Here is a 15709-nt window from a genome sequence, read left to right on the forward strand (position 1 = left end):
CCCCAGACGCCACTCTTCAAAGTGGGATGCAGAATGTTTTCTTAATAGATTTTGTTATGTCAATTGACTTAGATGTCCCCTGAAACCATGGTTCCCAGACCCCTGCCCCTGCTATGCTGGCCTTCGAAGCATTCAAATTATTCAGGAAACTTCTTTGCTTTTGGCTTAGTCCAATTGTGCTGACCTCCCCTGTATTGTGTGCTGTCTTTCCCTTCACATAAAGTAGTTCTTATCTACTATCTAATTAGTGAATGCCTTTCTCCCACCCTCCCTCCCTCCCCCTTCTCATAACCACAAAAGAATGTTTTCTTCTCAGTTTAAACTATTTCTCAAGTTCTTATAATAGTGGTCTTATGCAATATTTGTCCTTTTGCAACTGACTAATTTCACTCAGCATAATGCCTTCCAGGTTCCTCCATGTTATGAAATGTTTCACAGATTCCTCACTGTTCTTTATCGATGCGTAGTATTCCATTGTGTGAATATACCATAATTTATTTATCCGTTCATCTGTTGATGGGCACCTTGGTTGCTTTCATCTTTTTTGCTATTGTAAACAGTGCTGCAATAAACATGGGTGTGTAATATCTGTTCTTGTAAAGACTCTTATTTCTCTAGGATATATTCCAAGGAGTGGGATTGCTGCATCATATGGTAGTTCTATTTCTAGGTTTTTAAGGAAGCGACAAATCGATTTCCAAAGTGGTTGTACCATTTGATATTCCCACGAGCAGTGTATAAGTGTTCCAGTCTCTCCACAGCCTCTCCAACACTTATTATTTTGTGTTTTTTCGATTAATGCCAGCCTTATTGGAGTGAGATGAAATCTCATTGTAGTTTTGATCTGCATTTCTCTAATGGCTAAAAAACGATTGTGAACATTTCCTCATATATCTGTTAGCTACCTGAATGTCGTCTTTAGTTCTATTCATATATTTTGCCCATTTTTAATTGGGTTATTTGTCTTTTTGCAGTTGAGTTTTTGCAGAATCATGTAGATTTAGAGATCAGGCGCTGATCAGAAATGTCATAGCTAAAAACTTTTTCCCAGTCTGTAGGTCGTCTTTTTACTCTTTTGGTGAAGTCTTTGGATGAGCATAGGTGTTTGATATTTAGGAGCTCCCAGTTATCTAGTTTTTCTTCTACGTTCTTTATAATGTTTTGTATACTGTTTATGCCATGTATTAGAGCTCCTAAGGTTGTACCTATTTTTTCTTCCGTGATCTCTATTGTTTTAGATTTTATATTTAGGTCTTTGATCCATTTTGAGCTCTTTTTTGTGCATGGAGTGAGCTATGGGTCTTGTTTCATTTTTTTCAGATGGATATCCAGTTATGTCAGCACCATTTATAACTGTTTTGGGGCCTTTGTCAAATATTAACTGCTCATATGTGTCTGGATTTATGTCTGGATTCTCAATTCTCTTCCATTGGTCTATGTATCTGTTGTTGTACCAGTACCAGGCTGTTTTGACTACTGTGGTGGTATAATAGGTTCTAAAATCAGGTAAAGCAAGGCCTCCCACTTTGTTCTTCTTTTTCAGTAATGCCTTATTTATCCGGGGCCTCTTTCCCTTCCATATGAAGTTCGTGATTTGTTTCTCCATCTCATTAAAGAATGTCGTTGGGATTTGGATCGGAATTGCATTAAATGTATAGATCGCTTTTGGTAGAATAGACATTTTTATACCGTTAAGTCTTCCTATCCACGAGCAAGGTATGTTCTTCCACTTACACAAGTCTCTTTTGGTTTCTTGCAGAAGTGTACTGTAGTTTTCTTTGTATAAGTCTTTCACATCCCTAGTAAGATTTATTCCTAAGTATTTTATCTTCTTGGGGGCTACTGTAAATGGTATTGATTTGGTGATTTCCTCTTTGATGTTCTTTTTGTTGGTGTAGAGGAATCCAACTGATATTTGTATGTTTATCTTGTATCCCGATACTCTGCTGAACTCTTCTTTTTAGTTTCAGTAGTTTTCTGGAGGATTCCTTAGTGTTTTCTGTGTATAAGATCATGTCATCTGCAAATAGAGATACTTTTACTTTTTCCTTGCCAATCTGGATGCGCTTTATTTCTTTGTCAAGCCTAATTGCTCTGGCTAGGACCTCCAGCAAAATGTTGAATATGAGCGGTGATAAAGGGCATCCTTGTCTGGTTCCCAATCTCAAGGGGAATGCTTTCAGGCTCTCTCCATTGAGGATGATGTTGGGTGTTGGCTTGTATAAATGCCATTTATTATGTTGAGGAATTTTCCTTCTATTCCTATTTTGCTCAGAATTTTTATCATGAATGGGTGTTGAACTTTGTCAAATGCCTTTTTTGCATTAATTGATAAAATCGTGTAGTTCTTGTCTTTTGTTTTATTTATATAATATATAATGGATTACATAATTTTTTCTAATGTTAAACCATCCCTGCATACCTGGTATGAATCCTGCTCTGTCATAGTGAATAATTTTTTTTTGATATGTTGTTGAATTCTATTCGCTAGAATTTTGTTGAGGTGTTTTGCATCTAAGCTCATGAGAGATACAGGTCTGTAATTTTCTTTTGTTGTGATATCTTTACCTAGTTTTGTTATCAGGGATATTCTGGTTTCATAGAATGAGTTTGGAAGTATTCTGTCCTTTTCTATGCTCTGAAATACCTTTAGCAGTAGCGGTGTTAACTCTTCTCTGAAAGTTTGGTACAACTCGGCAGTGAAGGCGTCCGGGCTAGCGCTTTTTTTGTTGTTGTTGTAGGGAGTTTTTTGATTACCTTTTCAATTTCTTCTTTTATTATGGGTCTATTTAGTTGTTCCCCCTCTGTTTGTGTTAGTTTAGGTAGGTAGTGTGTTTCTAGGAATTCATCCATTTCTTGTAGGCTTTCAAATTCATTTCAGTACAGTTTTTCATAGTAATCTGATATGATTCTTTTAATTTCAGTCGGGTCTGTTGTAATATCGCCCCTCTCATTTATTATTCATGTTATTTCCTTCTCTCCTTTTTTTCTTTTGCCAGTTTGGGCACTGGTTTATCAATTTTGTTGAATTTTTCAAAAAACCAGCTTTTGGTTTTGTTAATTCTTTCAATTGTTTTTCTGTTTTCTATTTAATTTGGTTCAGCTCTAATTTTTATTATTTGATTTCTTCTGGTGCCTGTGGGTTTCTTTTGTTTCTGTCTTTCTACGTGTTCAAGTTGTAGGGATAATTCTTTGATTTTTGCCCTTTCTTCTTTTTCGATGTGTGCATTTATTGATATAAATAGGCCTCTGAGCACTGCTTTTTCTGTGTTCCAAAGGTTCTGCTAGGAAGTGTTTACATTCTCATTGGATTTTCTGAATTTCTTTATTCCATCCTTAATGTCTTCTATAATCCAGGCTTTTTTGAGCAGGGTATTGTTCAGTTTCCAAGTGTTTGATTTCTTTTCCCTGCTTTTTCTGTTATTGATTTCTACTTTTATAGCATTATGGTCAGAGAAGATACTTTGTAATATTTCAATGTTTTGGATTCTGCTGAGGCTTGCTTTATGACCTAATCTGTGGTGTATTCTAGAGAAGGTTCCATGTGCACTAGAAAACAAAGTATACTTGGTTGCTGTTGAGTGGAGTGTTCTGTGTATGTCTATGAGGTCAAGTTGGTTGATTGTGGCATTTAGATCTTCCATGGCTTTATTGAGCTTCTTTCTGGATGTCCTGTCCTTCACCGAAAGTGGTGTGTTGAGGTCTCCTACTATTATTGTGGAGCTGTCTATCTCACTTTTCAATGCTGATAGAGTTTTTTTTTTATGTATCTTGCAGCCCTGTCCTTGGGTGCATAAATATTTAATATGGTTATATCTTCTTGGTATATTGTCCCTTTAATCATTATATAGTGTCCTTCCTTATCCTTTCTGATGGATTTAACTTTAAAGTCTATTTTGTCAGAAATTAATATTGCCACTCCTGCTCTTTTTTGATTGTTGTTTGCTTGACGTATTTTTGTCCATCCTTTGAGTTTTAGCTTGTTTGTGTCTCTAAGTCTAAGGTGTGTCTCTCGTAGGCAGCATATAGACGGATCTTGTTTTTTAATCCATTCTGCCACTCTCTGTCTCTTTACTGGTGCATTTAGTCCATTTACATTCAGGGTAATTATGGATAGGTATGAATTTATTGCTATCATTTTGATGTCTTTTTTTGTCTGTGTTGACAGTTTCTTTTTCACACTTGATTTTATGTGCTGAGTAGATTTTCTTTGTATATTGTCCTTTCCTAATATTAATTGTTGTTGATTTTGATCCTGATGAGTCTATTTTTTCCTTGTATTTTGTTTTGATGAGTAGGATAGTTTGTCTCCTTTGTGGTTACCTTCTTATTTACCCCTATTTTTCTAAATTTAAAACTAACTTTTATTTCTTTGTATTGCCATATCCTCCTCTCCATGTGGAAGGTGTATGATTACATTTCTTAGTCCCTCTTTATTATTGTAATGTTGTCTTCTTTTATATACTAAGATTGGTGCTACCCTGTTTCAGGTTTTGTTTTTTTTTTTAATATTCTTGCTTTGTTTTTTTGGGTTTCCCTGTCTTGTTTGACTTCTGGCTGCTCTGCCCAGTGTTCTAGGCTTGGGTTGATACCTGATATTATTGATTTTCTAACCAAAGAACTCCCTTGAGTATTTCTTGTAGTTTTGGTTTGGTCTTTACGAATTCCCTCAATTTGTGTTTATCTGGAAATGTCTTAATTTCACCTTCATATTTAAGAGACAGTTTTGCTGGATATATGATTCTTGGCAGGCAATTTTTTTCCTTCAATTTTTAAAATATGTCATCTCATTGCCTTCTTTTCTGCATGGTTTCTGCCTAGTCGTCCGAGCTTATTCTTATTGTCTCTCCTTTGTAGGTGACTTTTCATTTATCCCTTGCTGCTCTTATAATTCTCTCTTTATCTTTAGTTTTGGCAAGTTTGGTTATAATATGACTTGATGACTTTATTTTAAGATCTACCTTATGTGGAGTTTGATGAGCATCTTGGATAGATATCTTCTCATCTTTCACAGTATCAGGGAAGTTTTCTGCCAACAAATCTTCAAAAATTTTCTCTTATCCCTCCCTGTTCTGGTACTCCAATCACTCGTAGGTTATTTCTCTTGAAGGAGTCCCACATGATTCTTAAGGTTTCTTCATTCTTTAAAATTCTTTTATCTGATTTTTCTTCAAATATATTGGTCCCAAAGGATTTATCCTCAAGTTCAGAAATTCTAGCATCTACTTGCTCAGTTGTTCTCCTCTAACTTTCTATTGAGTTTTCTACTTCTGTAATTTTATTGTTAATCTTCTGAATTTCTGATTGCTGTCTGTCTATGGATTTTTCCAGCTCCTTAAAATTTTCATTATATTCCTGAATAATCTTTCTAATTTCTTCAGTTGCTTTATCTGTGTGTTCCTTGGATTGTTCTGTGTATTGCCTCATTTCCTTCCTGATGTCTTGAAGGGTTCTGGATATTAAACTTTTGTATTCTGCATCTGGTAATGCCAGGAATGCACTTTCATCTAGAAGATCCCTGGATTCTTTGTTTTGAGGGCCTTTTGAGGTGATCATGGTCTGTTTCTTTATGTGACTTGATATCGACTATTGTCTCCGAGCCATCTATAAGTTATTGTATTAGTTTATGCTTGCTTACTGTGTTGTAGCTGCTTGCTTTGTTTTGTTTTGATATACCCCTATGGTTTGCTTGAGTGAGCTAGCCTGATTATTTTTGCCTTTGGAGCTCTGGTGTCCTGTCCCCAGCTGGCTAAATCTGTTATCTGGTATATCAGTCTCAGAGTCCATTCAGTTTTCTTGTATGAATTCAGCTCAGGTTTCCAGGTAGCTGATCATCAAGTGTGTGGTACAGGCTCTGTTCTACAGTCTTAGAGCTGCAGGGGTGATTGGCGTATATACCGGTATCTGATTACAGCAGGGGGTCTCGCTCTGAACAAGGCAGGGGACTGAGAACCGACCCCCAAGTATCTCTGAGGAAAACGTGTCTCTGTTCCTTAGAGTGTGCAGGTGGGTGTGTTCTGTAGAGGTACCATGGGCACTCAAAGTTTTGGGTTGTAAGGCCTGGGAGATACCAGTTATTTGGACCCCTGTCGTGGGTGGCTGTGTGACCTGAGTAGAGCTACCAGTCCTTAGGTCCGTGATGTGGTATGTGAGGACCTTGTTTAATAGGCAAACCAATGTCAAACGTCAAACACCCATCTCTCCACCACACAGGTGAAATGGTTGGAGTTTGTCAACAAGGGCCTATTCTCCCAAAATAGGCCCACACAGGTCCATGCAGAAGGGAAAGTTGCTCAAGGTCCACAGATGGTTTATGCCTGGACAGGAGCCGCTTCTGTCCTGAGCTCTCCCGGTTAATGGAGGTAGCAAATTATCTTTTCCCCGCAGTTGCAAATTTTTTCCTTCCCCAAGGCCGGGAGGATGGCTCTAGGTGCTCATCAGGGTCTATCTCAGGCCCAGGGATTCAGCCGCTGAAGCCAGCTTGGGGGTGGGGAGGCACAGTAAAATATAAGCAAGTACTTAGCTTTTGCCAAGAGCGCGGTTCCCCTCGGGTTCCAGAGGAGTGAGTAGGCTGTGTGGCTGGCTGCTTCTCCCTGAGGAAACTGTGGCTGAACGCTAGTATCAGCCCGCCCCCGCTGCCACTGCTGGTCCTGGAATGGTGCCTGAGGGCTCCCTGCGATTCAGGTCCTGTAACTCCTCTCCACTTTTGAACGGTCTCTTCCTCCCCCTGCCCCTCAGTTCGTTGTCTAAGCTACCCTTTGAGGCTCAGGGCTCCCAGCTTGTCACAAATATGCTCCTCTTTGCCCATTTTTAAATTGGAATATTTGTTTTTTTTTTTGTAGATATGTTGGATTTTCCTATAGATTTTATTTATTTTTTGTTTTAGGTGAAAGTTTACAGCTCAAGTTAATTTCTCATTCAAAAATTTACACACAGATTGTTTTGTGACCTTGGTTGCAATCTTCACAATATGACAGTACACCCCCACAACCCTGGTTCCCTGTGTCTATTCGTTTAGTTCCTGTCCCTTTCTGCCTTTTTGTTTTACTTTTGGACAGGAGCTGCCCGTCTGGTCTAGTATATTCGACTGAACTAAGAAGCACGTTCTTCAGGTGTGTTACTTTTTGTTTTATATATACATATATATATACCCATTGCTGTCGAATCAATAAGACAAACCAAACCCATTGCCAGTGAGTCAATTTTGACTCATAGCAACCCTATAGGACAGAGTAGAACTGCCCCATAGAGTTTCCAAGTTGTGCCTGGTGGATTCCAACAGCCAACCTTTTGGCGAGTAGCCATAGCTCTTAACCACTACACTACCAGTGTTCGAATTTTTGTCTGAAAAGAGGACATCAGGAATAGTTTCAGTTCTGGGTTAGCAGAGCATCCAGTGACTATAATTTTGGGGCTTCCTCCATTCTCTGTCAGAGCAGCAAGTCTGATCTTTCTATGTCAGTTTGAATGCTGTTCTGCATTTTTCTCCTGCTCTGTCCAGGACTCTATGTTGTGATCACTGTCAGGGCAGTTGGTGGTGGTAGCCAGGCACCATCTAGTTCTTCTGGTCTCAGGCTTATGCAGTCTCTGGTTCATGCGATCCTTTAGTCTTTTGGGCTAATATTTTCCTTGTGTCGGGTTTTCTTCATTCTCCTTTGCTTGCTGTGGAATGGGACAAATAGATATATCTTAGATGGCTGCTCACAGGCTTTTAAGGCCCCAGACGCTACTTACCAAAATGAAATGTAGAACACATTCTTTATAAACTATGTTATGCAACTGACCTAGGTGTCCCCTGAGAATATGGTCCCCAGGCCCCAGCCCCAGTAGTTTCCTCAAAATGCTTGAATATGTCTAGAAAACTTCTATGCTTTTGCTCTAGTCCAGTTGTGCTGACTTTCACTATATTGTGTGCTGTCCTTCCTTTCACTGAAGTTAACACTCGTCTACTATCTAGTGATTTCCCCTTCACCTCCCTCCCCACCCTCGTAACAATCAAAGAATGCTTTATTCTGAGTATAAACCTTCTATTGAGTTTTTGTAATAGTGGTCTCATATAATATTTGTCCTTTTGTGATTGATTTATTTCACTCAGCATAATGGCCTCCAGATTCATCCGTGTTGTGAGATGTTTCTCGGATTCATCATTATTCTTTATCATTTGGTAGTATTCCACTGTGTGTATGTACTATAATTTGTTTATCCATTCATCTGTTGATAAGCATTTAAGTTGTTTCCATCGTTTTGCTATTGTAAATAGTGCTGCAATGAACATGGGTGTTGATATGTCTATTTGTGTGACAGCTCTTATTTCTCTAAGGTATATTCCTAGGAGTGGGATTGCTGGATCAGATGGCATTTCTCTTTCTAGCTTTTTCAGGAAGCTCCATATCATTTTTCAATGTGGTTGTACCATTTTACTTTCCCACCAGCAGTGCATAAATGTTCCAACCTCCCCACAACCTCTCCAACATTTGTTATTTTCTGTTTTTTGGGTTAGTGCCAGTACTGTAGGGGTGCAATGGTATCTCATTGTAGTTTTGATTTGCATTTCTCTAATTTTTAATGACTAGTGATCATGTTTCCTCATGTGTCTGTTAGCTGCCTTTGGTGAAGTGTCTGTTCTATCCTTTGCCCATTTTTTAATTGGATTATTTGTCTTTCTATTGTTGAGGTATTGCCATATCTTGTAGATTTTAGAGACCAAACATTTTTCAGATATGCGATAGCCAAATTTTTTTCCCAGTCTGTAGGTTGTGTTTTCACAATTTTGGTAAAGTCTTTCAGTGAGCATAAGTGTTTGATTTTTAGGAGCTCCCAGTTATCTAGTTTCTCTTCTGGTATTTGTGCACTGTTATGATTCATATATTATTTATGCCATGTATTAGGGCTCCCTAGCATTGTCCCTATTTTTTCTTCCATGGTTTTTATCATTTTATATTTTATACTTAGGTTTTTGATCCATTTTGAGTTAGTTTTGGTGTATGGTGTGAGGTATGGGTCCTGTTTTTTTTGTTTTTTTTTTTTTGCAGATGGATATCCAGTTAAGCCAGCACTATTTGTTGAAGAGACTGTCTTTTCCCCAGCTAACACACTTTAGGCCTTTGTCAAATATCAACTGCTCATATGTGGATGGATTTATGTCTGGATTCTCAATTCTGTTCCATTGGTCACTGCGTCTGTTTTTGCACCAGTACCAGGATGTTTTGACTACTGTGGCTGTATAACATATTCTGAAACTAGGTAACGTGAGGTCTCCCACTTTGTTCTTCTTCAGTAATGCTCTACTTATCCAGGGCCTGTTCCCTTTACATATAAATTTGGTGATTTGTTTCTCTATCTCGTTAAACAGTGCTGTTAGAATATGAATCAGGATTGCATTTTATCTGTAGATCATTTTGGGTAGAATTGACATTTTCACAATGTTAAGTCTTCCTATGCATGAGCATGGTATATGTTTCCACTTACGTAGGTCTCTTTTGGTTTCTTGCACTAGTGTTTTCTAGCTTCCTTTGTATAGGTCTTTTATGTCCCTGGTTAGATTTATTCCTAAGTACTTTATCTTCTTGGGGGCTATTGTAAATGGTATTGATTGATAATTTCCTTTGGAAGTTCTCTTTGTTGGTGTAGAGGAATCCTACTGATTTTTATATGTTAATCGGCAGCAGGAGCACGGCGAAGGCGACCCGGAGCAGCAGTCTTACCCACATGACCGGCGGCGGAGGGTCCCCGGCTCCGCTCGGCTCCGGGGCCGTGCGGGGGAGGGGGCTGCCGGCCTCGCCCCTCCTCCGGGCGCCGCGGGGAGCGAACCAGTGAGCCCGGAGTTGGCAACCAGAGCAGAGCCGGGCGGGGGGGGGGGCGCTGAGGACGCCGAGGAGGTGGGCTACTTTGCTGAAATCTTCTATTAGTACTGGCATCTTTCTTGTGGATTTTTGTTTGTTTTCTGTGTATAAGATCATATCTTCTGCCAATAGGGATTGCTTAAAATCTTCCTTACCAACTGGGATACCCTTTAGTTCTTTTTCTTGCCTTATTATTCTAGCAAGGACCGCCAGCAAGATGTTGAATAAGATTGGTGATGAAGGGCATCCTTGTCTGGTTCCCATTCTCAAGGGGAATGCTTTCCATCTCTCTCCATTTACAATGATGTTGGCTGTTGGCTTTGTACAAGTGCCCTTTATTATGTGGCGGAATTTCCCTCCTATTTTTTACTTTGCTGAGATTTTTTTTATCATGAATGGGTGTTGGTCTTTGTCAAATGCCTTTTCTGAGCCAACTGATAAGATCATGTGGTTCTTTTGTTTTGGTTATGTGGGGATTATGTTGATTGATTTTGTAATGTTGAACCATCCCTGCATAACTGGTATGCATCTCATTTGGTCATGGTGTATTTTTTCACATGTTGTTGAATGCTATTGGTTAGGCTTTTGTTGAGGATTTTTTCATTGATGTTTATGAGGGATATCAATCTGTAGTTTCCTTTTTTTCTTTGTGGTGTCTTTGCCTGACTTTGGTATCAGAGTTATGCTAGCTTCGTAGAATGAGTTTGGGAGTATTTCTTCTTTTTCTATGCTCCGAAATAGCTTGAATAGTATTGGTGTTAACTCTTCTCTGAAAGTTTGGTTGAATTCTCCAGTGAAGCCATCCTGGCCAGGGCTTTTTTTGTTGTTGTTGGGAGTTTTATTTATTACCTCGTCAATCTCTTCTTTTGTTATGGGTTTATTTAGTTTTTCTATCTCAGTGTATGTTAGTTTAGGCAGGTAGCGTGTTTCTAGAAATTTGTCCATTTCCTCTAGGTTTTCAAATTTGCTGGAGTACATTTTTTTGTAGTATTCTGCTTTGATCCTTTTTATTTCAGTTAGGTCTGTTGTAATATCATCCATTTCACTTCTTATTCGGGTTATTTGCTTTCTCTCCTCTTTTTCTTTAGACAGTTTGGCCAATGGTTTGTTGATTTTGTTGATCTTTTCAAAGAACAAACTTTTGTTCTAGCTGATTTTTTCAATTGTTTTCCTCTTTTCTATTTCATTTATTTCTGCTCTGATATTTATTATTTCCTTTCTTCTGTTGCCTGAGGGCTACTTTTGTTGTTCTATTTGTTCGAGTTGTAGGATTAATGTTTTGATTTTGTCCCTTTCTCTTTTTGACGTGTGTGTTTATCACTATAAATTGACCTCTAAGTGCTGTTTTTGCTGTGTCCCAGAGGTTTCGGTAAGATGTGTTTTCATTCTCATTTGATTGTATTAATTTCTTTATTTCATCCTTGATTACTTTTATAACCCAGTTGTTTTGAAGCAAGGTGTTGTTCAGTTTCCATGTTGTCTTAGGTTGAATTCTCTAGAGAAGCAAAACCAGCAAAGCATATAAACATATGTAGAGGAAGATTTATATCAAGGAAATTGCTCACGTGGTTGTAAAGGCTGGAATGTCCCAAGTCTGTGGGTCAGCAGCACAGAGGCTTCTACTGATTCACATAGCTGCTGGCAGAGGCAAACTTAAGATCAGCAGTTTAGAGAGCAGGACTCTTGCTCACAGGCTGTGAAGATTGATGAATCCCAAAATTGGCAAACAAGACCACAGGTAAACTGCTAGCTCAAGTTCCAAGAACTGGAGGTCATATGAAGAGAAGCCAGCTGCATGATCCAGTGTGAGCAAAAGCCCGGGAACCATGCCAAAATGTCCACTTATATTCAGTGCAGGCCACAAGCCCAAGGAAATTCCCTTTCAACTGATTGGCTACTCACAACAGATTCCATCATGGAGGTGATCACATTATATCAAATCTCATCATGGAAGTGATCACAACATCATACGACTGCCAAACGACATCACAATTGCCAAACCACTAAAAATCATTACCCATCCAAGCTGACACACCACCTTAACAATCACTCATATATTTGCTCTTTTTTCCTTGATGTTCCTGTTATTGATTTCTACTTTTATGGCATTATGATCAAAGAAGATAAAAAAAGTTCCGGATTCTGGTAAGACTTGCTTTGTGGCCTAAAATGTGGTCTTTTCTGGAGAATGCATACTTTTCTTCTGTTGGGTGAAGTGTTCTTTGTATGTCTATGAGGTCAAGTTCATTGAGGCATTTAGATATTTCTTATCTTTATCAAGTTTCTTTGTAGGTGTTCTGTCTTTCAACAAAAGTGGTGTGTTGAAGTCTCCTACTATTACTGTGGATTTGTCTATTTCTCTTTTCAATGCTGTTAGAGTTTATGTATTTTGGAACCTTGTGATTGGGTGTGTGTATATTTATTATGGTTATGTCTTCCTGGTGTATTGATCCTTTAATCGTTATATAGTGTCCTTCTTTATCCTTCATGGTGGTTTTGCTTTAAAGTCTATTTTGTCAGAGGTTAATATGGCCACTTTTGCTCTTTTTGGTTGTTGTTTGCTTTATATATTTTTTTCCATCCTTTGAGTTTTGGTTTATGTCTTTGTGTAAGGTGTGTCTCTTGTAGACAGCATGTAGATGGATTGTGTTTTTTTGTCCATTCTGCCACTCTCTTTTTACTGGTACATTTAGGCCATGTACATTCAGTGTAATTGTTTACAGGTATGAGTTTACTGCTGTCATTTTGATTTTTTGTTTTGTGTGCGGTGTTGACAGCTTCTTTCTTCCACTTAATTCTCTTTGCTGGGTTCTTTTTGTTTATGTATTTTCTTTTCACCTCTTTTATTATTGTTGCTTTTGTATTTGCTGAGTTTTTATGTTTTTCTTCTTTTCTATTTTGATGGGTAGCTTTTTTAGCTTCTTTTTTGGTTACCTTGAAATTTACCTTTATTTTTCTAAGTTTAAACCAGTCTTTTATTTCTTGATATTGCCTTAACTTTCTCTCCATATGGAAGTTCTATGACTGCACTGTTTATTCCCTTTTTCTTGTTTTGACTTTATCATTGTTTACATATTGACATCTTTGGTTCCCTATTTTCAGTCTTTTAGCTTTTTTTTGTGAATTCCCTGTTGGGTTACTAACTGGTTCATCTGCTGTGTGTCCTAGTCTTGGATTATTGTCTGATATTGTTGGTTCTCTAACCAGAGGACTCTTTTTAACATTTCTTGTAATTTTGGTCTGGGCTTTACAAATCCCTTTATTTCTGTTTATCTGGAAATGACCTAATCTTGCCATTGTATTTGATAGACAGTTTTGCTGGATAAATAATCCTTGGCTGGCTTTTTTTTTTCTTTGAGGCTTTATATATGTCATTCCATTGCCTTCTTGCCTCCGTGGTTTCTCCTGAGTAGTCAGAACTTAGTCTTAAGTCTATTTCCTATTTAGAATTCTGTGGAGGTGCCTTTCTGTGTGTGGTGTTGTTTTTATTCCAAGATGGCCACACCGAGTCATGCTGATTGGCCGGGAAACTCCACTCCATATCTCTATTCCTTCCCCATTTTCTATCAGCTTCTTCTCCTCAGTGACTTCTGATCTAATACTTTATCCCTTCATTTAAGGTTCAGGGTTCCAGGATTGACATCTGTACCTGTTTTACTTGGTTTTTCAGGTCTTTGTTGCAGCGGAACGGCTTAGGGTATCTGATTAGTCTGCCTTCTTGGCTCCACCACTCTCAACCGGTATGCTTGAAATAGCCATCAGTAATGTCTTCTGGCATTTTCCCTTCAATTGGCTGAGGTCGGCTATATATATCAGAACATGGATGGAGAAGGTAAAAGAAGAGAACTCAAGGGATCCAGAAATCTGGAATAGAGCAGAGAGAAAGTGTGCAATAAAGGGTTGAGAAGGTTCAGTAAAAACTAGAATTTGTGTCAAAGAATCATTGAAAATAAAACTTAGAACAGCTTCTAATATCTGGTCCAATTTTATAGATGGGAAAACTGAAGCCCAGACTGTTATCTCATTTCAATCATTACAAGAATTCAACAATTATTATCCCTTATCCCAAATTCAATTATTGTCCCTTTTTTAGAGGTGAGGAATCAAAGGCTCAGAAAACATTGCACAGCTGATAAGTGGTGGACCAAGATTCAAATAGAGATCTTTGTAACTCTAAAGCATATGCTTTTAACCATTATACCACCCCACCCCTAGTAATACAATTCTCAGGAAAAGCTTCATAGAAGAAGAGAGATTTGAGGTGGATCCTGAAGACTACATAGTTTTCAATAATTTGAGCATTGGAAACAAGGGTGTTTCAAGTGGTAAGAACAGCATAGGCAAAGCTAAGGAGGTAAGTATGAGTATGCATAGTTTGGGTGACATTAAGAAGACTGGCCTGACTAAAATTGAAGGTAGTTTTGGATTTAGTGGAATCAAAGGCTAGAAAGGCTGATTTGTTTTAGAATTCAAAGGGCCTTGAAAGCTAGGCCATGGAATTTGTATTAAAACTTTTTCATCTTTGACTCTTTCTCCTCCCTCAAACCTCATATTCAGTTGGTCTCCAATTTTACTATCTAAATTCACCCTGGAGCTCAGAACATTGCCTAGAATTTACTAGGAACTCAAAAAACATTTGTTGAATTAATGTCTAAATATTTCTTGAATCTGTCTCCTACTCTTTATCCCACACTATCCCAGTTCAGGCCCTTGTCATTTCTTGTCTGATAATGCAATAGCCTCCTATCTAGAAATCTCTGCCTTTCCAATCTGGGAAGTGGGAATATAAGGAAGGTGTGTACCTTAGCCTATCTCTGCTGCTACCTTTAACCATTTGGGACAAACAACTCCCCCCACCTCCAAGACCACTAGCTTGTGGCTCACTATCAACCCACTCTCTAGTTCAGCTCTGCTAACTATAACTAAATATCTTGGGTTTTTGACTATTTATTAGGGTTTGCTTTCAGATTATTCAATGGGATTTAGTGACCCAACATCTGGACTGACCATTTAAACATTATATTCAGTGTATTTGGCTTTGAATGTCTACTGTCCTCTCTTGGCTTTAGTAACCTAGTCTTATTCTGCACTTAGAGGCAAGAAATGCCCAGCCCTTTAACCTTCTATGCCCAGGATTACCGTCCAGCTGGACTCTTCCCCAATCTGAAGTAGGTAAGCAAAATTGGTCTGAATTTTGGAACCTGCCATCAGTTCCTCTTGCCTTCCTTTGAATCCGTTCAACTATAGACTATGATTGGTTGCTTTACTTTATGCATTTCAGCAACTCAGCCCTTGAGAAGAATATGGAACCACATATTCAGCCTGGAAGCTGACACTGCTCAGTTGGAGAGAGAAAGGCAGAAAACCACAGGTCCTTTATTAGCAGGCGTGAGCTCCTCTCCCCCAATGAGCAATGTCCCATTGCTCTCACCCAAGAATAACTTAAAGCAAAGCCTACTCAATTATATAGACTTTTGCTTGGAAACCTGAAGAATATATAGGAGTTAGCAAGGTAACGTTAGAATTATGAGAGTAAGTGGTATTATTCAAGTCCCACCTACTCAGAAAGGTAGAAAGCTAGACAGGTTGTTGATGTGACTTGGGTCTCTAGGTTAATTTACGTAAGTCTAATTGAGTGAAAATCACTTTTCCTGAAGCCTTATTTTATAAAGCCAGTTCACCTAGTGAACAATTCCCCTGCTGTCTAATTTGACTAAAATTCAACTATCATTTAAGTATTTTTGCATCCAGTTGAGTGCCTTGGTCTTTCTTTGACCCCAATTTTTTGGTATTTAAGAAATTTTACACCACAGTTTTTTCTTCCCTCTGTGTGTGTGTTAAATATATAACAAAACATTTTACATTTA

The sequence above is a fragment of the Loxodonta africana genome, chromosome X, assembly GCF_030014295.1.
Source record: "Loxodonta africana isolate mLoxAfr1 chromosome X, mLoxAfr1.hap2, whole genome shotgun sequence".
Taxonomy (NCBI): Eukaryota; Metazoa; Chordata; class Mammalia; order Proboscidea; family Elephantidae; genus Loxodonta; species Loxodonta africana.